General features: G+C 41.6%; 1 long non-coding RNA gene across 1 annotated transcript in view; it reads left to right on the top strand.

The window, feature by feature from the left end:
* LOC117654788 (uncharacterized) overlaps positions 1-13,090 on the top strand; it is a 72,932-nt gene extending 59,842 nt beyond the window's left edge. Inside the window, exon 3 of the long non-coding RNA XR_004588394.3 lies at positions 12,991-13,090. This is a non-coding gene — a long non-coding RNA (uncharacterized LOC117654788). The remainder of the gene's footprint in view (positions 1-12,990) is intronic.
* The last annotated feature ends 12,386 nt before the right edge of the window (positions 13,091-25,476 follow it).

Raw genomic sequence — 25,476 nt, 5'->3', positions numbered from 1 at the left:
TTTTCAATGCCCTTTTAACTTTGAATGGTCACTAAATGAGCTGTTGTAAGTCAAGGACTACCTGTATTTACATTTGGTATCTTAGAATCTCTTAGATGAAATTAAGAGAAGAACATTTAACAAATACTGGTTTTTAGTATGTAGAACAGGGGTGTCAAACTGGCAGCTCGCGGGCCAGATGTGTCATGCATAGGCCACGCCCACACCAGCTCCACGAAGGGGTAAAACGTTATGAAACTTCACATGACACTGTGAGTTTGACACCTGTGATGTAGACTATGAGTATTTTAGGATATTTTATAAATGTTGTTTCTTTAAACTTAGTGAGAGGTGGTTGTCTTGGTAATATCTCTGTATTAAAAGAAAAATGGAGGTCACTTTTATTATATTTGTTTGTGTGTTTTTTTGTCATTTTAATTTGCTTTGTCATTCTCTTTCCCTTTTAGATTAATTTGTATTTTAGTTATGATGTCTAAACTTAAAGTTATTAAAAAAACACAGTTGAATAGTTGAGAATTTCTCGCTAATTTTTTTTTTTTTTTTTGCAAGAAATTAAGTTGTGGGGTGGGGGTGAAGTCAACAGGGAAAGCTTTCTTTGCAGTGGGTGAATTGTAGAGGTTCCTTCCAAAGTTTATTTTTTGGTCTATGAATGGAGAAGAATATGCAGAAAGTACAGTCTAAATCCAAATTTAGTTGGATGAAATTTATTTAATTTCTCACAAAGCCTAGAAGAAATCCAGGACTCTTCCTAATTCAGTGGGGTTCACCTACTTTACCTCTTCTCTCTCTCTCTCTGATCTATCTATCTCTCTCTTTCTCTCTCTCTCTCCCTCTCTCTCTCTCTCTCTCTCTCTCTCTCATCCATCTCTCTATCTATCTATCTATCTATCTATCTATCTATCTATCTATCTATCTATCCGTCTATCTATCATCTATCTCTATATCTATCTATCTATCTACCTATCTATCTATCTATCTATCTATCTATCTATCTATCTATCATCTATCTATCTATCTATCTATGCAATGGTGGGATTCAAGTAATTTAACAACCGGTTCTCTGCCCTAATGATTTCTTCCAACAACCAGTTTGCCAAACTGCTCAGAAAGTTAACAACCGGTTCTCCCGAAGTGGTGCGAACTGGCTGAATCCCACCACTGTATCTATGGTATCTATCTATCTATCTATCTATCTATCTATCTATCTATCTATCTATCTATCTATCTATCTATCATTTTATTTTATTATATGCTTTTATTTTATTATATGCTTTTTTTATTAATATGGTGTCAAACATCTTTGCCCCATTTATTGGGGATGTCATTATTACTGCAATCACTGAGTAAGTCTTCCCACTTCCCAAAACTTGCCCTTGCTCTTCTTATTAATCCTGTATTTATTAATTTTTCACATGAGACCCAGCCTACAGATTTGCAAACCCTGGGGCCATTTGGTACGAGCAAAGAACAATGCAGCACACATTTTTTAAAAAAAATTAAAACAATGCTTTTCCTTCCTATCCTAACATACCTTCCCTAAAAGAGGCTTTATTGCTATTGATATACTCGTCCTCTGTCTTTGCCTGCTGAATTTGGGCATTTAACTTGGAAAAGGCTAAAAATGGATAATGAGTTTTTTTCAGTCAATTGTTTCTGAATGTCGATACAAAGCCAGCATCGCCAGCTCACGATATCATTATGCAATCAATAGCAATTAGAATCTCATCAAGCCCTGGATTTTAATCATTCACACCAAAATACCCGTTGTTGCATTGTTGTATGTAAATATCTGAAAGAGCTGGCTGGTTGACAGAATTAAGGGCTGTTTTGTTCAAAGAAGTGGGAAGGCCCTTTTGCTTACAAAGAACCTGCAGAAAGAATTGTCCACTTATAACAATTCATTTAGTGACCGTTTGAAGTTATAACAGCACTGAAAAAAGTGATTTATGATCACTTTTCATACTTGCAACCAGTGGTGGGTTCCTCCCGGTTCAGCCCGGTTCTGCCGAGCCGCTGATGATATGACATCACCGAACCAGTTCTCTTTGTTCGGGAGCTGTCTGCCACCGCGTTATTCTTACCTTTTATTTGGCCCCGCCCGTAATCTATTCGCTGCCTCCCGAGCCCCAGTTGATCGGCTAGAAGGAAAAAAAACTGTTTAAACTCTTGCCCTGGGGCTTCAAAGCTACAGCTGATCAGTGTTAAAAGGCAGTGTGGTGGTAGACCAGTGCGCTCCAAAAACAAATGAGTAGACCAATGCATGTTAGACTGGTGCCTCCAAATGCAAATAAGTAGACCAGTGCCTGGTAGACCAGTGCCTCCAAAAACAAATGAGTAGACCGGTACAGCTCTGCAAGCAGTTAAAAGCCTAGTAGACCAGTACCTCTGCTAAATCCTAAAGAATTGTCACATGACCATTAATCCATGCCCACAAAATAAGACATGCCCACAGAACCAGTAGTAAAAAAATTTAGAACCCACCCCTGCTTACAACCATTGCAGCATCCCTATGGCCTTGTGATAAAAATTCAGATACTTGGCAACTTTGATGTATTTATGATGTTTGCAGTATCCCAGGGTCATGTGATCATTTTTAGTGATACTCTGACAGCAAAGGCAATGGGGAAGCCAGATTCACATAATAATCCTGTTGCCAATTTAAGAACTGCAATGATTCAGTTAATAACTGTGGAAAGAAAGGCCGTAAAATGGGACAAAACACACTTAACACCTGCCTGATTTGGTAACAGACATTTTGGACTCAATTCTAGTCATTGGTTGAGGATTATCTGTATATGTAGCTCAGGGTTGAACTATGAAGTTCTTGGTGGTCTCTAAGATTGGTTGTTTGCCGATATTACTGAGCCAGAAGGTGAAATTTCTGCATGGAAATAACCAAGCTCAAAGAGCACCAAGGACTCCAAAGATACTTCTCACTCAAAGTATTAACAACCAGGCTTCTAATATTGTGGTTTGGACACTTCGTATGGAGACTCAATTCCCATGAGAATCCATAATACTTTGAAAAGTTGAAAGAGAAAGAATTCAGCTTTAATGAATTTGATTACAATAGTAATTAAGGCGCCATGCAGAACCATGAAAGACAAATCTTTCTGGAGAGAATTTATCCAAGTGTCATTAAGAGTTCCCACTGACTTGATGACACTCAATCAATCAATCAATCAGAGATTCAAATGATTATTAATTCAACACAAATGATTATTTTACATCAGTTGGATACCTATTCAGCTTTTGAGAGCGAAGTTATTCCTGTATTAATTTTGACCTAGAAGACTTATTGATTTTTGTAGATACACATATTCTTTTGAACAGTCTGCTAATGGTTGGGACATTAATAGGAGGACAATGGAAATGAACAATGTGTACTTCAGAAAAACACTGTTATTATGCATTTGGAAGGATAGCCTTTTGCCATCAATTATACAGTAGCCTAAGTTATTGGTCTCCAAACTGGGATACATACAGTGGATTATAGAGAGCATATTACAGAATATTAGTATGCTTATACATTAATTGTCACACTTGATCAAACTCTCTTCCTTTACACCTGTGGTCATTCCACCAATTAAGGAGATTTCAGAGTTCAAAGATCAGGAAAAGAACCCAAAATTACCTTTTCCATGGATCTCCAATGAGACAGTAAGCTCAAAAACATCACCAAGTAAATTTCAAAGGAATTCTCAAACACGGTGGGAATAAGGTAGAAAAACAAGCTTTTTCCATTGGAGAACTCTGAATCTGGCTTCCTCATTGAATTCGTTTGTCAGAAGGTCGCAAAAGTGAGTCACATGACCCTGGGAAGACTCTGCAGCTGTCATAAGTATGAGTCAGTTGCCAAGAGTCTGATCATGTGACCATGGGCATGCTGCAACGGTCATCAGTGTGAAAACGGATCATAAGTCACTTCTTTCAGTGCAGTTGTAACTTCGAATGATCACTAAACAAACAGTTGTAAGTCAGGGACTACTTGTACAAGGCAGATTTCTGCAGTCTGAATCTGAACGTTGAAAAAAATGGAAAGAAATAGGAATCGCTCTTGCAAATAACAATGATCTCCCAAGCCTTTTAATTCAATCTTTGCTCCCAGTGTTTCGACATATCGCCTGGCTCTTTCATCTGATAATGGATTCAACAGCGGCACTAAATCTAAGGCCTAAATCTCTCCTGCAGGACATTTGCTGAATTATGGGACTGACACCTGTGTGGCTTAATGCTACCTTCACTTCCCAGGGGCACAAAATGCAAGGCATTTCTGGCGAAGAGGGAAACGCAAAGAGAATCTTTGTATACCAGGTTAAGAGTGTAACATTGTGTAAGGGAATGCATTTTTAGGCTGAAAACTTCGACTGCTCTAGCAAGAGCTTTGCGCAAGAGATAAAGTTTTATTGGCTTTTAATGTTCGTATAAGCCACCCGGAGTCCCTTCGAAGTGAGGTGGGTGACAAGCAAATCTAATAAATTATATATATATAATTTAAAAAGATAACCTCAACCGTGTCTGGAAGAGGTGGGTTTCAGCAGGTTCTGACCAGTTCTGGAGAACCGTAGCGGAAATTTTGAGTAGTTCGAAGAACTGGTAGTAAAAATCCTGACTGGCCCCACCCCCATCTATTCTCTGCCTCCCAAGTCCCAGCTGATCGGGAGGAAATCGGGATTTTGCAGTAATCTTCCCCTGCCACGCCCACCAAGCTACGCCCACCAAGCCACACCATGCCCACCAAGCCACGCCCACAGAACCGGTAGTAAAAAAATTTGAAACCCACCACTGGTGTCTGGATCTGGATGGTAAGTAGGAACAGGGTGTGTTAATATCTGTTTGGGCACCCACCAGCCTGCATTAACAACCTCAGCTAGTCCTTGACTTACAACAGTTCATTTACTGACCATTCAAAGTTACAAAGGCAAAAAAAGTGATAAGAGTTTTTCACACTTCAATGCTTTAGTCAGTCATTGAGAATCAAAAGGACTCCGTATATTTCCAATGTTGGGACAAATGGTACATTTGGTTGAACAACAGACGCCCAAAAAGTCAAGTATAACCAGGATTATGCTTAATATATGTTAAATCTGACTGAAACCTACATACCGTAGAAAGTGTAAATATCATGTAAAGTTCCTGTCACGATCATTTGTTTGACTATTTCTTTTTTTTTGATGTATTGTTTTAAATAAAAAAAAAAGAGTTTTTCACACTTAACAACCATTTCAGCATTTTTGTGGTCCACGTGATTAAACTTCAGATGCTTGTCAACTGACTCATATTTATGACGGTTGCACATGTCCCTTGGGTCATTCTGCGACCTTCTGACAAACAAAGTCAATGGGGAAAGCCAGATTCACTCCACAACCATGTCATTAACTTAATAACTGCAGTGATTCACTTAACAACTTGGCAGGAAAGGTTGTAAAATGGGGTAAAACTCACTTAACAAATGTTTCACTTAGCAACAAAAATGTTGGGCCCATTTGTGGTCGTAAGTCAAGGAATATTTGCGGGGCCTTGTAGTCAGATGACTGTGATTTAGAACATTTTGGCCTAAAAACCATAATTTACTGCCAGTTTTTGGCAAAAACACCCCATAGCAAACTATAGGTTCGCTTAATGACTGAGGCATTTGCTTGACAACTGTGCATTCACTTGAAGACCGTGGTGACTCGTTTAATATCTGTGATTTTAAAAAAGGTAAAATCGGTCATGTGATGACCTGCTTTATGACTGTCATAACTAGTGATGGAATTCAAAATTTTTTACTACTGGTTCGGTGAGCACGCGCTTCGCGCTGAAAATGCAGCATTTAGAAGCTCAGCTGCTTACCTTCCACATCAGCCACAGTGTAAGTAGAACAGCGGGGAGGGGGGGGAATCAGCTGTGCCGCGTGATTGAGATGAGCTAGAAAGCAGGAGAAAAAGGACAGGATAGGGCAGGGGGCGGGACCAGCTGATTGTCGGAGCCACCAGTTCGCCTGAACCAGGCTGAACTGGCTGAATACCACCTCTGGTCATGACTTAAAAATATAATGGGCAGGCTCCCCAAATATTTGTTATGTACCGGTAATTATTCCAAGTTAACCCTTTTCTTTTTCTTTCAAGAGGCACCTGGATTTTCTGGTTTTTCTTTGAAAATGTTTCACTTCTCATCCAAGAAGCTTCTTGGATGAGAAGTGAAACATCTTCAAAGAAAAACCAGAAAGTCCAGTTTCCTCTTGAAAGAAAAAAGGGGGGAAAGCACCTTTGGGACAATCATGACCTGGATGACTGAGAATCTCCATAGACATTCAAAGTTAAGGTGGCGCAGAAAATTTAGGACAGGTCCTCACCAGTGGTAGGTTCCTCCCAGTTCGGCCCAGTTCTGCTGAGCCGGTAGCGGTGATGATATAATGTCACCGAACCGGTTCTTGACCCCCCGACCCCCCACGCACCCCCTACATTATTCTTACCTTTTATTTGGCCCCACCCCCAATCTGTTGCTGCCTCCTGAGTCCCAGCTGATGGCTAGAGGAAAAAAAACTGTTTAAACTCTTGCCACGGGGCTTCAAAGGGCCGCCCTACAGCGGATCAGTGTTAAAAGAAAACAAATGAATAGACCGGTGCCTGCAAAAATACATGAGTAGATCAGTGCCTGCAAAACTACATGAGTAGACCAGTGCCTGCAAAAATACATGGGTAGACCAGTGCCTGCAAAAATACATGAGTAGATCAGTGCCTGCAAAAATACATGAGTAGATCAGTGTCTGCAAAAATACATGAGTAGACCAGTGCCTGCAAAAATACATGAGTAGATCAGTGCTTGCAAAAATACGTGAGTAGATCAGTGCCTGCAAAAATACATGACTAGACCAGTGCCTGCAAAAATACATGAATAGACCAGTGCGTGCAAAAATATATGAGTAGATCAGTGCCTGCAAAAATAAATGGGTAGATCGGCACAGCCTGGTAGACCAGTACCTCTGCTAAATCCGAAATAATTGTCACATGACCATCAAGCCACGCCCACAAAATAAGCCATGCCACAAAATAAGCCACGCCCACAGAACCAGTAGTAAAAAAATTTGAAACCCACCCCTGGTCCTCATACTTGTCATGGTTGCAGCATCCTTGCAGTCATGTGATCACAATTCAGGCAGTTGGCAACCAGCATGCATTTATGATGGTCAAAGCTTCCCATGGTTCATGCGATCGCTACTTGCAACTTTTATAGTCAGCTTCCTATAAAGTCAAAGTTGGCAGGAAGCCAGAAATCACAGCCCCATGAACAGCTATGAGTGACTTGCTTCATGACCACTGCTGGAACTATTTTATTATTATTTATTTATTTTGTCAAGCATATATAAGATAACAGGTAAAAGTACAAACATAATTTGAATACATGAAAAGAGTAAGTAAAAAAGGAATATTAGGACATGGACGGTAGGTACGCTAGTGCACTTATGCACGTCCCTTACAGACCTCTTAGCAATGGGGCCTAAGGTGGACACAGACATTTGATGTTTCTCTTTACAACTGCATTGCTTAATGACAGAGTTGCCTGGATATATGGCAGTTGATAAATGAGGACTACCTCCTCCTGTGCATTCGCATAAATAGAAAATTCTCAGTTCCTTTTAAAGGAAGCCCCAAGCCCAGGCTCTCTCCTTCTACAAAACCCCATTACTTCTCCAATGCTTGATCATCCCACTGCTTCACACATGATCAAAGCCTTGGTAGTACAGTGGTCTAAAGCAGCCTGTTATTAAGATCAGCTGCCTGCAATTACTGCAGGTTTGAATCTCGCCAGGCTCAAGGTTGACTCAGCCTTCCATCCTTTCTAAAGTAGGTAAAATGAGGACTCAGTTTGTGGGGGCAATAAGCTGACTTTGTATAAATATACAAAAGTATGAAGGCTATTGCTTAACGCATTGTAAGCCGCCCTGAGTCTTCGGAGAAGGGCGGCATATAAATCAATTTTTTTTAAAAAAAAATTTGGACGTTTGGCAATTGGCATATATTTATGATGGTTGCAGTGTCCTGGAGTTATATGATCACCTTTTGTGACATTCTGACAAGAAAATCAATGGGGAAGCCATTTAACAAGTGACGAGTAAGAACTGTATTACTAATTTTACAAAATTACAAAATTCACTTAACAGCCATCATTTAGCAACAGAAACTTGGGGTTCAATTGAGGTTGTGACTTACAAGCATAATAGGCAGGCTCACCAACTATTTCTTCTGTAATCCTTCAAAGTTAACTTAAGTCAAGGATTAATCCCAGTTACATAATTGTAGGATGCTGCAGGTAGCCAAAAATGGTGCCAAGCAGTCACGTGACCATGGGGTGGGGGTGGAAGGGCAGACATTCAAACTTTGAATTGAGACCGTCCATTCATGATCCATCATAACTTTGAACCGTCACTAAGCAACCAGTTGCAAATTGAGGACAAACTTCCTGATCTGAAGGAAAGCAGAAGGAAGAATGCAAACTTGAAGATCAACGAAGAGAAATATACTTTTCTATGCCTGTATCCTTGTGTTCAGAGTAAACCCTGAGATCAGCAAGGAATCAAGGAAGCATTTTGCAAAATTGGTGGAGATCCTGTTTCTAAATCTTGATTTCTGGGGACAGCTGGTGAGCCAAGAAGTGAAGATTTTTTTTTTTTAATTTGGCTATGAAATTTTCTTCGTAACTACTCCCTGTTTTGGTAGCAGCTTAGGGATTTTGTTAAATGGAGAAGTTACTTTAAGAGCCCTGTGTTGGAGGAAAAATGCAGTCCAGTTAGTTCTAAGCCGGGAAAAATTAAAAAAAAAAAAATCCATGGAGACTGGCTAAAAGGAAAGAAGGTCTCTGTTTATTTGGTTTCCAGAAACTTCAGTGACAGCAGCATGTTTCTGGGGTGGCTGACAAAATGGCTGAGTGAGTGGATTGCTCTTTATAGGGTTTGATGATTGAGATGCTCCAGGGGGTTGTGCAATGTAGCGAACCTTGTGTCTTTTGCTATTCTAATGGTGGTGGGTAAATCCTATTATGTTCTAAATGGCCTGTCCTGAGAATGTGGGTGGGGGAATGTAGATTTTAGGAGTCTTTGTTTTTCTACTTTTTTTTAACCCTATCAGTTCCAGCCTTTGGTGGGAGCTTGTGGCTGAAGACGTTTTGTTTATGAATACATTGGCCCAGTTCTTTCTGAATGGATACAAAATCTCCATTCCTAAAGACCAGTCTCTTCTGGCAGCAAGACTGGGGCTGCTTTCTGCCTTTAAGAACATGTTTCTCCATTTCTCCTTTTGGAAAATATAATATTCTGCCTCTTTTAATATTCCCCCCAAATATTTCATTCTTGCAGGGGAAGGAGGGGGCTTCCTACACCTGGATATGTCTGATTGTACCAGGCAGACTGAGGGAATCTTGTACAGAGATACTTTGGTACTCAACTGCTTTGAAACTCATCAAATTTGGTACTCAATGGATTTTGATTAGAAAATTTTGTCCCAATATTTGTCTTTTGTTTAGTACTCAATGTGCAAGCTAAAGTTGCTGGTTGCCTTGTGACTTGCTACCTTTCCAACTGAAACAAAAGTTTGACACATTAGTCATGCAGTAACTTTTGCCCTGTGCACATCCCCTTGTAGTCTTATTTTAGCTTCTGTGATCATGTTGTGTATTTTTGCATTTTTAAAAAATCAGTACCAGTAAAGCGAAGATTTCATTTTATTTAATCTACCCTATTTTTCAGAGTATAAGACGCACCTTTCCCCCCACCTAAAAAGGGGTGAAATTTTAGGTGCATCTTATACACTGAATGTAGCCCCGCCCACCCACTGGCCCCCACTCTTTGGCCTCTGCCTCGCAGCAGTTACCTTCTTGCAAGCAAACAGCAAGAAAAAACAGCTCCTTTCAGCTTTAGCACAGCCTAATTAGCACAAGTTGATTGGATCGGCCTCTCAACTCTCAGCTGATTTGCTCTCAGCTGTTTTGCGCAGGGCTCTGCTGCTTGCTGCAAAGAGGTAAATTGCTGGAGCAGATTTTTTTTTTCCTTGTGCTAATCAAGCTATGCTGAAAATGAAAATGAAAGTAAAGCAGGCTGTTTGCTGCAAGGAGGCAAAATTGCTCAGAGGCAGAGGGAGATTTCTTCTTCTTCTTTTCCTCACCAAAAAAGGTGGGTGCATCTTATACTCCGAAAAATACGCTAAGTATTTATTAATTTTTAGGTTTATTTCTCATGTAAAGTAATGATACACAACCCTATCTTTTTATGTATTGCCTTAAAAATGTGCATTGTCTTGGGTTTGGGAATGCATTAAATTTATTGACATTATTCCTTATGGAAAAAAATTGTTTGGTACTCGTCATTTTGGGTGCTCACTGAGCCTCCTGGAACCAATTCATGATGAGTCCCAAGATTGCGCAGCAAACGGTTGTGAGTTAAGATGCTCAACTAGAGAAATTGGGGATGGGGGGAGAGCGGAAATTGCAGTCATGTGAGTTGGATTGATTATTGTGATTTATTTTGCTGACTGATCAATTCCATTTTTAAATTATCGGGAATTGCTATTAAATTATAGCTCTAGGAATATCGTATTTGCAATTTTGTAATAATATCAATAAAGAAATATGGACAACTTGCTCTGTATTATCAGATAGCAGTTTAGGGCTGGTTTTTTAAACATTTCTTTACTTGATTTTCAGCATGTCTGAAAATTCCTTCCAAATTTCTTTTGGTCAGCTGGAAGGAGCAGTTGATTCAAAACAAAGGAATTTTCATTTCTTTGAAATGAAATGAAAACAGGTGGCCTGTTTTAAAAGAAAAACGTCAGAAACAAACTGCTGACATTCAGCACAGGTAGTCCTCAACTTAGAACCACTCATTTAGTGACTGTTTGAACTTAGAACAGCATTGAAAAAATGACATTAGTAGGGTTCACTTGCTTACTGCTACGAGTTCAATCCTGACAAGCTCATGGTTGACTCAGCCTCCCATCCTTCCGAGGTGAGTAAAATGAGGACTCAGATTGTTGGGGGCAATAAGCTGACTCTGTAAACCGCTTACAGAGGGCTGTAAAACACTGTGAAGCGGAATATAAGTATGTGCTATTGCTCTGGCTATTGTTCTGCACACTTACAACCACTGTACATCCCCATGGTCACATGGATAAAATTCTGGCATTTGGCAACTGGCATGAAATGTGTTTTTCGGAGTATAAGGTGCACCTTTTTCTCCCCAAAAAGAGGGTGAAAATCTGGGTGCATCTTATACTCCGAATGTAGCCCCACCCAGTTTGGCAAATGGAGATTTCAGAGGCTGAAAGAAGCCTCTGAAAGAAGCTTCAGAAAAAAAGCCTCCAAACAGAATTCCAGAAAAAAAGCCTCTGAAAGGCAAGCAACAAAAGAGGAATCAGTAAAAGTTCTAACCAAACTATGTTAACAAATCTGGAGAATGATACAATAACCAACAGATAGGAAGAGGTTAATCTACATACCAATACCAAAGAAAGGAGATTGAACAGAGTACAGATAGTCCTTCAGAATAAAAGCCTCTGAAAGAAGCTTCAGAAAAAAAGCCTTTTTTTCTGAAGCTCTGTTTCGGAGGCTTTCAGAGGCAGAAAAAAAAAAAGCAAAGCACAGAGCTCACAACCAACCAACCTGTTACTAAAATTCACCTCTGGAAACAGCTGCTTAGGGGTATTCCGGGAGGCCGATCCACCTGCCAATCAGCTTTTTTCTTATTTTCCTCCACAAAAACTAAGGTGTGTCTTATACTCCGAAACATATGGCATTTATAACTCTTGTGACTCTCGGATCATGTGATCCCCTTTTGCAACCTTCTGAGAAGCAAAGTCAATGGGGAAGCCACTTAAGAACTGTGTTACTAACTTAACAACTGCAGTGATTCACTTATGGCAAGAAAGGTCATGAAATGGGGCAAAATTCACTTAATATCTGTCTTGCTTAGCAACAGAAATGTTGGGCTCAATTGTGGTTGTAAGACAAGGACTAGAAGTCTTCTACTGTATCTGAGTTCTCTTGAGAGAACAGACTTTGTGGCAATCAAAGTTTCAACCATATCTGGCCCACCTCTTGTTATCGCAAGCATCCCTTGAGAATTCTCCAACCAGGACGACAGGAAAGTACATGAATACACGTCCATGCTGATATCATCACACATATAATTGAGGGCCAGATATCATGAGGCCAGTATGGAATTTGCAGTGGTTCAGTGTTAATTTTGCCAGATGGGTGTCATTGTCTTAATGTCATCAGTTGTAATGTCATGGGGGAAAACTTTGGGAGACAGAGAGAAGAGATGCTGCCTAGATACCTATGGAGATTCTCAGTCATCTAGGTCATGGTTATCCCAAAAGTGCTTTTTCAAGAGGCAACTGGGACTTTCTGTTTTTTTCTTTTGAAGACGTTTCACTTCTCAAAGAATGCAAATGACCAGCTGTCTGCAAGGAGTATAACTCCTGCCATTCCCCACCATCCAGTCAGAGCTGAAGAAGCTTCTTGGATGAGAAGCGAAACATCTTCAAAGAAAAACCAGAAAGTCCAGTTGCCTCTTGAAAAAAAAGCACCTTTGGGATGAGATGCTGCCTAGAAATGGTCAGAGAAGAATCAGAGTAGCCCACAACTATATCAAGGATGGGGAAATAGCCTCAGAAAATGCCCGCCCTAGTCTCTTGGACTGCAAAGGAGACAGCGGGAGAATGGTGATTTCAGACTTTCATGACTCAAGCGATGCTGTCACTGCCCTCTCACAGAGTTTGGAGGATGTGGGGTAGGAGTCTGGATGGGGGACGGCAGGCTTTGCCTGAACACTGGCAAGACGGAATGGCTTTGGGTGCAAGGAACTTCAAGATCAGGGATGTTGACATTTTAGTTCCATATGGCATTGGAACTAAAATCCCAGACAGACCAGGTTTGTAATTTGGGGTTCTCCTAAATTTGCGACTCTTGTTCAAAGAGCAGGTGGCACTTCATAGGCGAGGAATGTATTTGCAGGAGCTCCATCAGGTGAGAACTTCAGGATAAATGTGGAGACAGCAGAAAATGACCAACAAATTCAATAGCATCCAGTGACCTCTTCTAATAAAGGGATGGTGAAATTGTCTGTGTATATTTCTGTGTGTTTGTGTGTCTGTATATCTCTCTCTCCCTCCCTCTCCCTCCCTCCCTCTCTCTCCCCCCTCTCTCTCCTTCTCTCCCTCCCTCTCTCTCTTCCCCCTCTCTCCCTCCCTCTCCCCCTCTCTCTCCCTCTCCCCCCTCTCTTCCTCTCTCCCTCCCTCCCTCTTTCTCCCTCCCTCTCCCCTCTCCCTCTCCTCTCCCCCTCTCTCTCCCTTCCTCTCCCTCCCTCTCTTCCTCTCTCCCCCTCTCTCTCCCTCTCCCCCCTCTCCCCCCTCTCTTCTTCTCCCTCTCCCTCCCTCTTTCTCCCTCCCTCTCCCCTCTCCCTCTCCTCTCCCCCTCTCTCTTCCTTCCTCTCCCTCCCTCTCTTCCTCTCTCCCCCTCTCTCCCTCTCCCCCCTCTCTTCCTCTCCCTCTCCCTCCCTCTTTCTCCCTCCCTCTCCCCTCTCCCTCTCTCCCTCCCCTCTCCCCCTCTCTCCCTCCTTCTCTCTCTCCTCTCTCTTCCCCCTCTCCCTCTCTCCCTCTCTCTCTCCCCCTCTCCCTCCCTTTTCCTCCCTCTCCCTCTCTCCCCATCTCTCTCCCTCCTTCTCTCTCTCCTCTCCCCCTCTCTCTTCCCCCTCTCCCTCTCTCCCTCTCTCTCTCCCCCCTCTCTCTCCCTCTCTCTCCCACCCTCTCCCTTTTGCTATAAGCAGAGCAAACCAGAAATGGGATCTGCTCATTCTTCTTCAGATGCAGAAGAATGGACCAAGTTGGGTTTTTTTTTTTTAAACAGCTGATTGAAATGGATCCATGCAGAATGGAGGGAGAAGACAACACGCAGACAGGGATTTAGCTGTCCAGTGTAGGAGCTCTTTCAGAATTCCTGAATTGCTGGAGATGGATAGAAAGATTCTTATACCAGCTGGGCAGGGCAGAAACAGCCAGACAGCCAAAGTCAAAGGGGGAGATGGAAACAGCAATATTTGAATAAGAATGATTGCTTTCAGACGAAGGCGGTCATGCTAATACAATGTCACAAATGAGCGAGAGAGAATTGTTAAAGTCGTCCATGGTCAATTGGGCAGCGAGACACTTAAAGGACTGGTTACTTTCTCGCTAGTTGCCTTCTGATTGTTGCTTTTAAAAAAAAAACAGCAGATAGAGAGGAAGCCAAGAAAGGGCCACTGAAGTGCATCCTTTGAACAACACCTCTTACAAACGCCGTTCATGATACCTGAGGATCTCTCTTAGGCGGGGCTGCTATTTTGCATCCAGGTGAAATACCTTAGAAAGCACCCCTTTTAATTACAGATAGCCCTTGATTTATGATCACAAGTGGGATCAGAATTTCTCTTGCTAAGCAAGAGGCTCCCTTGTTAAGTGTGTCATGCCCAGTTTTATGACCTCTTTTTGACACTGTTGTTAAGTGAATCCTGTGGTTGTTAAATAAATCTGGCTTCCCCCGTTGATTTTGCTTGTGGTAAGCTGGTTGGGAAGGTCACACATGGTGGTCACATGACTCTGGGATGGTGCAACTGTCATAAATACAAGCCAGTTGCCAAATGCCCAAATTTTGATCATGTGACCATGGAGGGGCTGCGATAGTATGTAAAGGCAAAGACTAGTATAAGTCACTTTTTTTCACTTCTGTTGTAACTTTTGAACAGTCACTAAGCGAATGGTTGTAAGTTGGAGGCTACCTAACTTATTGTTTCTTTATTGCAAACTTCTGAGTTTGTAAACTTTTGGTGTAAAAACTCAGACTAATCACATCACAAATATTTATAACTTCTGCACAGCAAGCTGGAGACTGCCTACCCTTAAAGTGGGAGTTGTGAGTTCTAGTCTGCCTCAAGCAGGGGAGCCAGCTGAGAGACTTTGGGCCAATCACCGGGAAACAGGGAGTTCTAATCCCGCTTTAGGCATGAAAATTGGCTGGCTGGTTTTGAACCAGTCACTCTCCCACCTCAAAAGTGTTGGAAGAAATATTCATCTGGTTCACTTCCAAGCGGGGAGAAAGACACTGGAAACATGGAGGCTGATTGGAAAGATGGTTTATTGATGAATAAGACCACATAGGTTTGATGTCCTGGGCAGCTGACCACATGAAGTGGAGAGTGAGCTATTTATACCGTCTCTGGGCTTTGAACTTGAGCTTCCTATTCCTGTGGCAAGAGCATGCATTCTATTGGTTGCTGTCAAACTCCCATGGGGCTATGCAGAGGTCATAACTGATTTTGTAGGTTATCTGAGTCAAGCTTGGTTGAAGCTTGGGCTGATGTAACAAAGGGGCTTGTTGTGCAGTTCCTATTGTGGCTGAATGGCTTTTCCCTGAAGAATAATCCCATCATCCTGGAGCTGAAGGTCTTTTGTGTTGTAGATAGGCTGGCCCAGTCTTTCCTAATGGGCACCAAATATTTGCTGGGGGCAGAAAGCTGAAGCTCTGAGTTTCTGTCTCCCTTAAGATTTCTATTTCTCATTTAGGGGAAATATAATATTCTGCCTTTTTAATATTTCTCAAAATATTTCATTCTTCTAGGGGGGGTGACTTCCCTCATTGGGTTGTTGTTATGGGGGAAATAGTAGGAGGAAGGTATGTTGGACATGTTTGCCAGTTTGAGTTATTTGTAAAAATAATAAAGGTGGGATAGAAATAAATAAATAGAAAAGGGCGGGGCAGAGGGGTGGCATGGGGTCATGATGAAAAATAGATGCCATTGATTGAGTTGAAATATTGTTTAACAGGAAGCAAAACCAGCATCTGTTTATTCAGACATACTGAATACATAAAAATTGCAATTTTGTCCTTCTATTAAACCAGAAAAAGGAGATGTGATGGCAACCTCTGGAGGGTGACTGGAAGACCACACTCAATAATTTGCGGGAGCTACAAGCTAAGACCCCTGTTCTAGTGAGCTTTGATCCAGAAATGGAGCCACAATGTAGAGTTTATATTTCAGTAAGAGTTGCTAATCCTAGTTTCTTGACAAGATTCCTTCATGAAAATGATGGTGATGATAATGATGATGACAATGATATTTCTGAGTGTTCAGAGGCCTCCTTAAGGTTCCGTAAATCTTGCAATAACCATTTGTAAGATGATGTGTTATTATTCTGATTACACTGCAAAGGAGAGTTTAAGACTGAGAGATAATAGCTAGCCTAAGGCTATATAATGCGTTTGCTGATAATAAGGTATTCCATCTAGGTGCCCAGCTAGAAGATTTTATGGCGCTGTTCACGCAGTACCCTGTTGCCAGAAGAGGCCGCTTATATTCCTCTAGGATGTTGAGATATTGGGCATAAAAGGCATAATTCTACTCTGTGGTTCCTTCACAACACCTGGTATTTAAAACTATACTTCCCCTATTTCGGAAAATTCCATGATTTTTTCCCTCCTCCAAGTCATACTTTGCTCTAGCTCTTACATATAATGCGTATAGTCCTAGAACAACCAATTGAATTCCAGCATTCTGGCGATGTCCATCTCTGAATATCTCTGCTTGATCTTTTTTTTAAAAAGATTAGGAAGTTGGCTCTAGCTGTCATTTTAATTCCCCCAAAGTAGCACAGCTTTAGGATAGAATAACGGAGTTGGAAGGGACCTTGGAGGTCTTCCAGTCTAACCCCCTGTCCAGGCAGGAAACTCTATACCGTTTCAGACAAGTGGTTGTCCAATCTCTTCTTAAAAACTTCCAATGTTGGAGCAACCACAACTTCTGGAGGGAAGCCATTCTGCTGATTAATTGTTCTCACTGTAAGGAAATTTCTTCTTAGTTCTAGGTTGCTTCTCTCTTTGATTCGTTTCCATCCATTGCAGTGGTGGGTTTCAATTTTTTTTACTACCGGTTCTGTGGGCGTGGCTTGGTGGGCGTGGCAGAGAAAGAATACTGTAAAATCTCCATTCCCACCCCACTCTAGGGAAAGGATACTGTAAAATCTCCATTCCCACCCCATGCCAGGGGAAGGATACTGTAAAATCTCCATTCCCACCCCATTCCAGGGGAAGGATACTGTAAAATCTCCATTCCCTCCCCAATCCAGCGAAAGGTTACTGCAAAATCCCCATTTCCTCCCGATCAGCTGGGACTCAGGAGGCAGAGAATAGATGGGGGTGGGGTCAGTCAGAATTTTTACTACCGGTTCTCCGAACTACTCAAAATTTCTGCTACCGGTTCTCCAGAACTGGTCAGAAACTGCTGAAACCCATCTCTGGTTGCCACCTTACGCCCCTGCGCCCGGCCTTCCACACCTACACTTTGCTCACACGCGTGTCTTCCGCACATGCACCCAGCCTCAAAAACATGGCTAAATAGGATGGCATTAGGTCCAGGCAGGTGGACGGGCCACAGTTCCTGCTACTGGTTCGCCCGAATCGGTCTGAACTGGCTGAATACCACCTCTGGAAATCATGTACTAATTCTTCTGTCTTAAGGACTAGAAACTTCAATTTTCCAAAAATATGCACTAAGATCTTCAAGCTACTGAGTTTTTTTAGCCAGGAAATGCATTTCTGCATGTGTTCTCTCTTATATAAATATGCATCTCTCTCTCTCTCTCTCTCTCCCTCTCTCTCTTTCTCTCTCCCTTTCTCTCTCTCCCTCCCTCCCTCTCTCTCTCTCTGTCAAATTTTGCTGCATTACTGTCATAAAGATGAAATTTACAACCCCAGCAATATAATTCACCATGATAACGTTGATTGATGGGTCTTCTTGGGTTAAAAAAGGGAATTGGTGGATATACAGCAAAACCCACATCCTCAACGCAAGGCAGGCAAACAGCATTTGCTTCAACCGGCCCATTAACACAGTAAAACTCCTTCTATCTTTTGGTGATGGGTGAGAGCAAAGCTTTTACTTATTGCCTCCCTTGTGTGATATAAACCATCATTACAAGATACATTTTCTTTCCATTATACCGTAAGAAAAACCTTCCACCTTCTGACCTAAATATACATTTCCTCCAGGGCATCCTATTTGGTAAAGAACATGGTAGAAATCTAATCTCCTTTTAATCAATAAAACACCAAATGATGTTTCTATTTAATGCAAACTTTGCTCCTTGCCATGTAATGAACCTGTTTCTATTAAGGATACAACCATTAATGGAATAAGTAATGGGTCCCTGCTTAAGTTTCTAATGCCACATGCTTCTAATTTCGCTTTGCAGTTTGGTTGTAAAGCTTAGGGAAAGCACTCTAGCTGAGGAAATGCACGGGGAGCTGCCTTTCGGATCATAAAATATCCATTTCCTGCCTCTGATGAAGATAGAGATGGTGATGATGATGATGACTTTCAGATCTCTGATAGCAATTCATTCTTGATAAGTGGCTGTTATGATGACATATTACTGGAACGCCGAGAGCCTGCATGCAGAAATATCGCTTATACTTAACATTGTTAATGTATTTCCCTGCACTTCATGCAGTGCCAGCTGCAGTTCCAACAGAACTTTCAGAATGGAGCTTCGACTTTCTGCTTTCCTTCTCCAGCCCCAGGCCTTGTTCCTTGTGTGCTATGACTTCTAGATTGTAAGTCTTGAGAAATGGGATTTCTTCCCCCACTGCTGAAATCTGCAAGCTGCTTTGACGTCTAAGCGGGTGGGAGTTGGGGGCTAGAACTCAGGGTTTAACCCGGTGCCTTTAACTACAAGAAGTTAAAATTGACTTGTCTATGGAGATTCTCAGTCATCTCTGCTTTTCCAAGAGGCAACTGGACTTTCTGGGTTTTTCTTTGAGTTCAAAGAAAAGTTCTCTTGAAAAAGAAACCCTTGGGTTAAAATTGACTTATGACCACAATTTTATATTGCTAAGCGGGACGGTTGTTAAGTGAGTTTTATCCGATTTTACCACCATTCTTGCCACAGTTCTTAAGTGAACCGCTGGCTATTGTTACGTTAACAACACAGTTGTTCGATGAATCTGGCTGCCCCATTGACTTTGCCCATCAGAAGGTCGCAGAAGGTGGATTACATGATCCCCAGACATTGTGATCGTCATAAATATGAATCAGTTGCCAAGCATCTAAATTTTGGTCATGTGACTACAGGGATGGTGCAATGGTCACAAGAGTGAAAAATTCTAACTTGGTCATTAAATGGATGGTTGTAAGCAGGGGTGAAATCCAGCAGGTTCTGACAGGTTCTGGAGAACTGGTAGTGGAAATTTTGAGCAGCAAATACCACCTCTGGCTGGAGATTTTGTAATATCCTTCCCCTGGAGTGGGGTGGGAATGGAGATTTTGCAATATCCTTCCCCCAGGAATGGGGAGGGAATGGGGATTTTGCAGTATCCTTTCCCTGCCACGCCCACCAAGTCATGCCCACAGAACCGGTAGTAAAAAAATTTGGATTTCACCACTGGTTGTAAGTCAAGGACTACCTATGCATCAAAGTGAGACTTCAAGAGTCATTACAGGCATCTCCGTATGTAGTCCTGGTGTCATAAAAACTTCGGCAAAATCTTTTGAATCATTTCATCATCCTGTTCCCATAAAGAGGGAAGTGAGGATGGACAATGAACCAGGATCAAAGGAAAAAAAAAAAGAGAGAGAGAATGCCATGGAATATATTTGAATTTTGCTATGCACATTGATTCTTGCCCAAAGAGAAGAGAAGCAGAAGGGAAGTTTGGATATTGCCAAGAGCAGGGGTAGAGAAAAAGATGAAAAATGCCTCTGTGATTTGCAATCTGACAATCTTGTTCCATTTTGAGTCCCTTTTTAAAATGTATAGGTGCTGTTTCAGTGTTAACAAATGGCCCTTTGGGGCGATAAAGCATGCAAATTGGCCTGCAGAGTATTTTAGAGGCAAGAGATTTCCCTGTTCAAATATCATAAATATCTCCATGTAGGAGCTGTGCTAACAATGAGTGGGCCTCTCTGAGCGTTAACTAATTCTCACAGAAGTGCCTCTTGCGGCAGGAAGATTTTTCATATGTCATCTATCAATTCTTTGTTTTTAAAGATGGGGGCAGTTTGAGACACAGCCTCACCTGACATAAATCAAAAATGGCAAGCAAGAGGTTAGAATCTTGTTGTGGCTGTTAAAGAGTGTGCATTTATGTTGGTGCAAATGCACATAGGAAACTGGACTGGGCCATCTGTTAGCAATAGGAGAAAAATTGTGAACAGTAAGGAAAGGTGGGGTTTGGATTTGGGGAGTGTGTCCGCACAATTGATTGAGAGGAGGAAGAGGAGGACTTATGCTCATTTGGAGAGGAAGGGATTACAAGAGAGTAAGCAGGCACACAATGGAGAATAGTCTGGGCTGATTGTTTAATTGTGCTCAGAGCTGATGGCTCTAGTCCAGGAGTGGGTTCTACATTTTTTTACTACCTGTTCTGTGGGCATGGCTTATTTTATGGGGGTGGCTTGATGGTCATGTGACAATTATTTAAGATTTAGCAGAGGTTCTGGTGTACCAGGCTTTTAACTGCTTGCAGAGCTGTACTGATCTACCCATTTATTTTTGCAGGCACTGATCTACTCATGTATTTTTGCAGGCACTGATCTACCCATTTATTTTTGCAGGCACTGATCTACTCATGTATTTTTGCAGGCACTGATCTACCCATTTATTTTTGCAGGCACTGATCTACCCATTTATTTTTGCAGGCACTGATCTACCCATTTATTTTTGCAGGCACTGGTCTACTCATGTATTTTTGCAGGCACTGGTCTACTCATGTATTTTTTGCAGACACTGGTCTACCCATTTATTTTTGCAGGCACTGATCTACTCATGTATTTTTGCAGACACTGGTCTACCCATTTATTTTTGCAGGCACTGATCTACTCATGTATTTTTGCAGGCACTGATCTACTCATGTATTTTTGCAGACACTGGTCTACCCATTTATTTTTGCAGGCACTGATCTACTCATGTATTTTAGCAGGCACTGATCTACTCATGTATTTTAGCAGGCACTGGTCTACCCATTTATTTTTGCAGGCACTGATCTACTCTAAGGTGACCAGACGTCCCGCTTTTGGCGGGACAGTCCCGCTTTTTAGCAATTTGTCCCGCATCCTGCGGCGTTTCAAAAAAGTCCCGATTTTTCATTCTGCCTCCTCAGTCCCGCTGCCTCTTGAGCCCCAGCTGATGGCTAGAAGAAAAAAAAACTGTTTAAACTCTTGCCCGGGGCTTCAAAGGGCCGCCCTACAGGCAATCAGTGTAAGCAGTTTTTTTTTCCCCTAGCTAAACTGCAGAAACGAAACCGAAACCAGGATCTTTGGTGGAACGTGACAAAATGAGGCAGAGAGAGATTTATTTTTATTTTTATTTTTCCTCCCCAAAAAAGGTAGGTGAAAAACTGCAAACAATGGGAAATTTAGGAGGAGAGTTCAAGATTTTAAAACACAAAAGAAAAAAAAGCTGTATTTAACTAGGGAATTGTAATAATTGAATTGAGATACTATTAATTGTATATTGTATTGAAAGCAGAAATGGTTAAGTTGTGGTTCTGAGGAATATATGGGGGAAATTATTTGGTTTATTATTATTGGTAAATATAATTAATTGATTTGTAAGAAATTGGATTGCATGGAAATAATTGGAATATTCATGTTCATATTGATTAATATACAAAAAAGATAGTTTTATAACTAATTGATTTATATTAAAATGTTGAATTTGTATTAAACAACTGTATTACATAATTACATAATTAAACAATGTGAGGATGGATATAAAAATAGATGACAATGGAAAGGGGTATAATATAGAATAGAAGGGAAAAATTGAATTTGATTAAGATTAGAGATGAGGATGAAGGGTAATATTGGTTTTTTAAAAAAAATAGATGAGGAATAAATATGGCAAAAAGGAAATATAGAAATTGTAAATTTAATTGAAGTGACTAAACACTGTTTAAATTTGTGAACCGGCCAAATACTCTGTTCAAAGAAAATAAATTGTATGTTTGTATGTGTGTTTCTAATTACTGCTATTTATTCATATTTGTTCTCTTTTATTCTTTAAAGTTTAACCATTCATTCTTTATCTTAATATCTTTATATTTGTTTGGGGTTGGCTTTCTTCCCTTTCATCTTTTTTATTGTACAGCAATCTTTCTCCTCAAACCTACCACCTCTCTCTTTTCTTTCCTTCTTACTTTCTCTTCCCTCCCTCTTCTTCTCCTCCCTACTTCCTCTTCCTTTCTCCTTCTCCTCTCTTCCTCCCCCTCTTACCCTCACTCCTACTCTAATTTCCCTTCCCTTCCTTCATCCCTCTCTATTGCTGTATCCTTTTATGCATATGGACTACTCAGAGGGCTGAAAAAGTTATTTTTGACTGGTCCTCGCACTTTTGACCAGTCATCGAACTTACGACTGTCTTCACATTTTATGTTTTTTGCCCTATCTTATCACCATGGTGAAGAGAAGCAGTTGTGAAATGAGTGACATGGTTGTTAAGGATGCTGCATGGGCATAAATGTGAGGATGGTCATAAGTGTGAGGACCAGTCAAAAGTGCGAGGACCTGTCAGAAATGACTTTTTTCAGCCCTCTGGTTAGTCCTTTTGTGCATATGGACTACTCAGAGGGCTGAAAAAGTTATTTTTGATTGATCCTCGCACTTTTGTCCAGTCCTCAAACTTACGACAGTCCTCACATTTTACATTTTTGCCCTATCTTGTCATCATGGTGAAGAGAAGCAGTTGTGAAATGAGTGACATGGTTGTTAAGAATGCTGCACGGGCATAAATGTGAGGATGGTCATAAGTGTGAGGACCAGTCAAAAGTGCGAAGACCTGTCAGAAATGATTTTTTCAGCCCTCTGGTTAGTCCTTTTGTGCATATGGACTACTCAGAGGGCTGAAAAAGTTATTTTTGACTGGTCTTCACACTTTTGACCAGTCCTCGAACTTACGACTGTCCTCACATTTTACATTTTTGCCCTATCTTGTCATCATGGTGAAGAGAAGCAGTTGTGAAATGAGTGACATGGTTGTTAAGAATACTGCACGGGCATAAATGTGAGGCTGGTCATAAGTGTGAGGACCAGTCAAAAGTGTGAGGACCTGTCAGAAATGACTTTTCAGCCCTCTGAGTAGTCCCTATACACATAGCCATGGCCACCCGGTCACATGACCAGCTAGCCACGCCCACCCAGTCACATGGCCTCCAAGCCACGCCCACACAATAAGTCACGCCCACAATGGTGTCCTTCTTACCAATGTTAAAATCTGTTCACCTTACCCTATACACATAGCCATGGCCACCCGGTCACATGACCAGCTAGCCACGCCCACCCAGTCACATGACCAGCTACCCACACCCACAAAATAAGCCACACCCACAATGTCCCTCTTTACCAATGTCAAAATCTGGTCACCTTAATCTACTCATGTATTTTTGCAGGCACTAGTCTAATCATTTGTTTTCTTTTAACACTGATCCGCTGTAGGGCGGCCCTTTGAAGCCCCGCGGCAAGAGTTTAAACAATTTTTTTTCCTCTAGTCATCAGCTGGGACTCAGGAGGCAGCAATAGATTGGGGGTGGGGCGAAATAAAAGGTAAGAATAACGCGGGGGTGGGTGGGGGAATGGGGGGGGCAGAACTGGTTCGGTGACGTCATATCATCACCGCTACCGGCTCAGGAGAACCGGGCCAAACCGGGAGGGACCCACCACTGCTCTAGTCTAGTACATTTCAATATGTATTCCCCATTCTGTGCCGATTTACTCTTGTAATCCCTTCTTCTTCAATCTCTCCACTCTGCAAAGGTGGGGGGAGAAAAAATTCAGGCATAGGATAATATATTGACTGTAATGGTAATGATAATCACATGACAGTGATACTGCAATGGTTAGAGTTAGGCATTACCAGCCCAATCCATCGCAAGAGGCATGAATCCCTCTGAGGGGATCCTAGCTTGCAAATGCTCATCTTTGTTGGATCCTGGCTTAATGTCGGCCTACCTAGAAAGCAAGCAACCCTCCACAAAGTAAGTCAGCCTCCCCTCCCTTAGGTAGCCATGGACCTCTGGGATATCGAGATCTTTGCTGCAGTTCCTCCTTGTTCAACAGTTGAAAGTCAGGGTGACACCAGCCACCTATAAACATAATGTGGTCGCAGTTCGGCTTCTTACTCTTTTGTTTGTTTTTTTTAAGTTCTATTTTCTGAGCCATTACTGCATCAGAAATGAAGATCAATTGAATTTGATCCCGGCACAATTGCATTATGCAGCCAAGAGATCTTTTATTCCAAATTGGATAGGGCAGCTTGCTTCGCACGTAAAAGTTCTTTTGCATCCACCTCCTCCTTCACATTCATACCCATGCATTTCCAAAATGCAATAGAGATAGTCCTCGACTTACGACCACAATTGAACCCAAAATTTCTGTTGCTAAGTTGTCAAGTGAATTTCGCCTCATTTTACAACCTTTTTTGCCCCAGTTGTTAAGGGAATGACTGCAGTTGTTACGTGAGTAACACAATTGTTAAGTGAATTTGTCTTCCCCATTGACTTTGCTTGCCTGAAGGTCACAAAAGGTGATCACATGACCCCGGGACACTGCAACTGTCATAAATGTGAGTAAGTTGCCAAGTGTCTGAATTCTGATCACATGACCATGGGGATGCTGCAATGTTCGCAAGTATGAAAAAGGGTCATAAGTCACTTTTTTTCAGTGCCATTGTAACTTTGGATGGTCACTAAATGAACTGTTGTAAGTCGAGGACTCTCCCCCCCTCCATGCATGGGATGGAAAGTGAGGGCAGCTCTCTTCTGTATCTGTACCTTATCTTTCCAACAATGTTACAGGACCGTATCTCCCCAATGGGTTCTACCCATCCTATTAATAGGATAGGATAGGATAGGATAGGATAGGATAGGATAGGATAGGATAGGATAGGATAGGAATAGAGTAGAGTAGAGTAGAGTAGAGTAGAGTAGAGTAGAGTAGAGTAGAGTAGAGTAGAGTAGAGTAGAGTAGAGTAGGATGGGATGGGATGGGATGGGATGGGATGGGATGGGATGGGATAAGAATAGAATAGAATAGAATAGAATAGAATAGAATAGAATAGAATAGAATAGAATAGAATAGAATAGAATAAGGAGAGTTGGAAGGGACCTTGGAGGTCTTCTAGTACAACCCCCTGCTCAGGCAGGAAAACCTATATCATTCCAGACAAATAGTTGCCCAATCTCTACTTAAAAATTTCTAGCAACATGAGGACAAGCAGCTGAGGTGTCATTTTCCTCCCACTGTCCCTTGTGATGCCAAGTTGTGTGACCAGATCAGACCAAAAATGCTTGGGGGGTGGGTGGGTGGGGGGTGGAGTCATATATGTAATTTTCAAGTTGCAACTATTCACTTAGCGACTATTCAAAGTTACAGTGGCACCCAAGAAGCGACTTATGGCTGGTCACAGCATCCTTACAGTC

Source organism: Pantherophis guttatus, chromosome 4 (assembly GCF_059756535.1).
Source record: "Pantherophis guttatus breed Tessera chromosome 4, ASM5975653v1, whole genome shotgun sequence".
Taxonomy (NCBI): Eukaryota; Metazoa; Chordata; class Lepidosauria; order Squamata; family Colubridae; genus Pantherophis; species Pantherophis guttatus.
The sequence above is the reverse complement of the archived record's forward strand: the minus strand, read 5'-3'. Positions and strand labels throughout refer to the sequence as shown.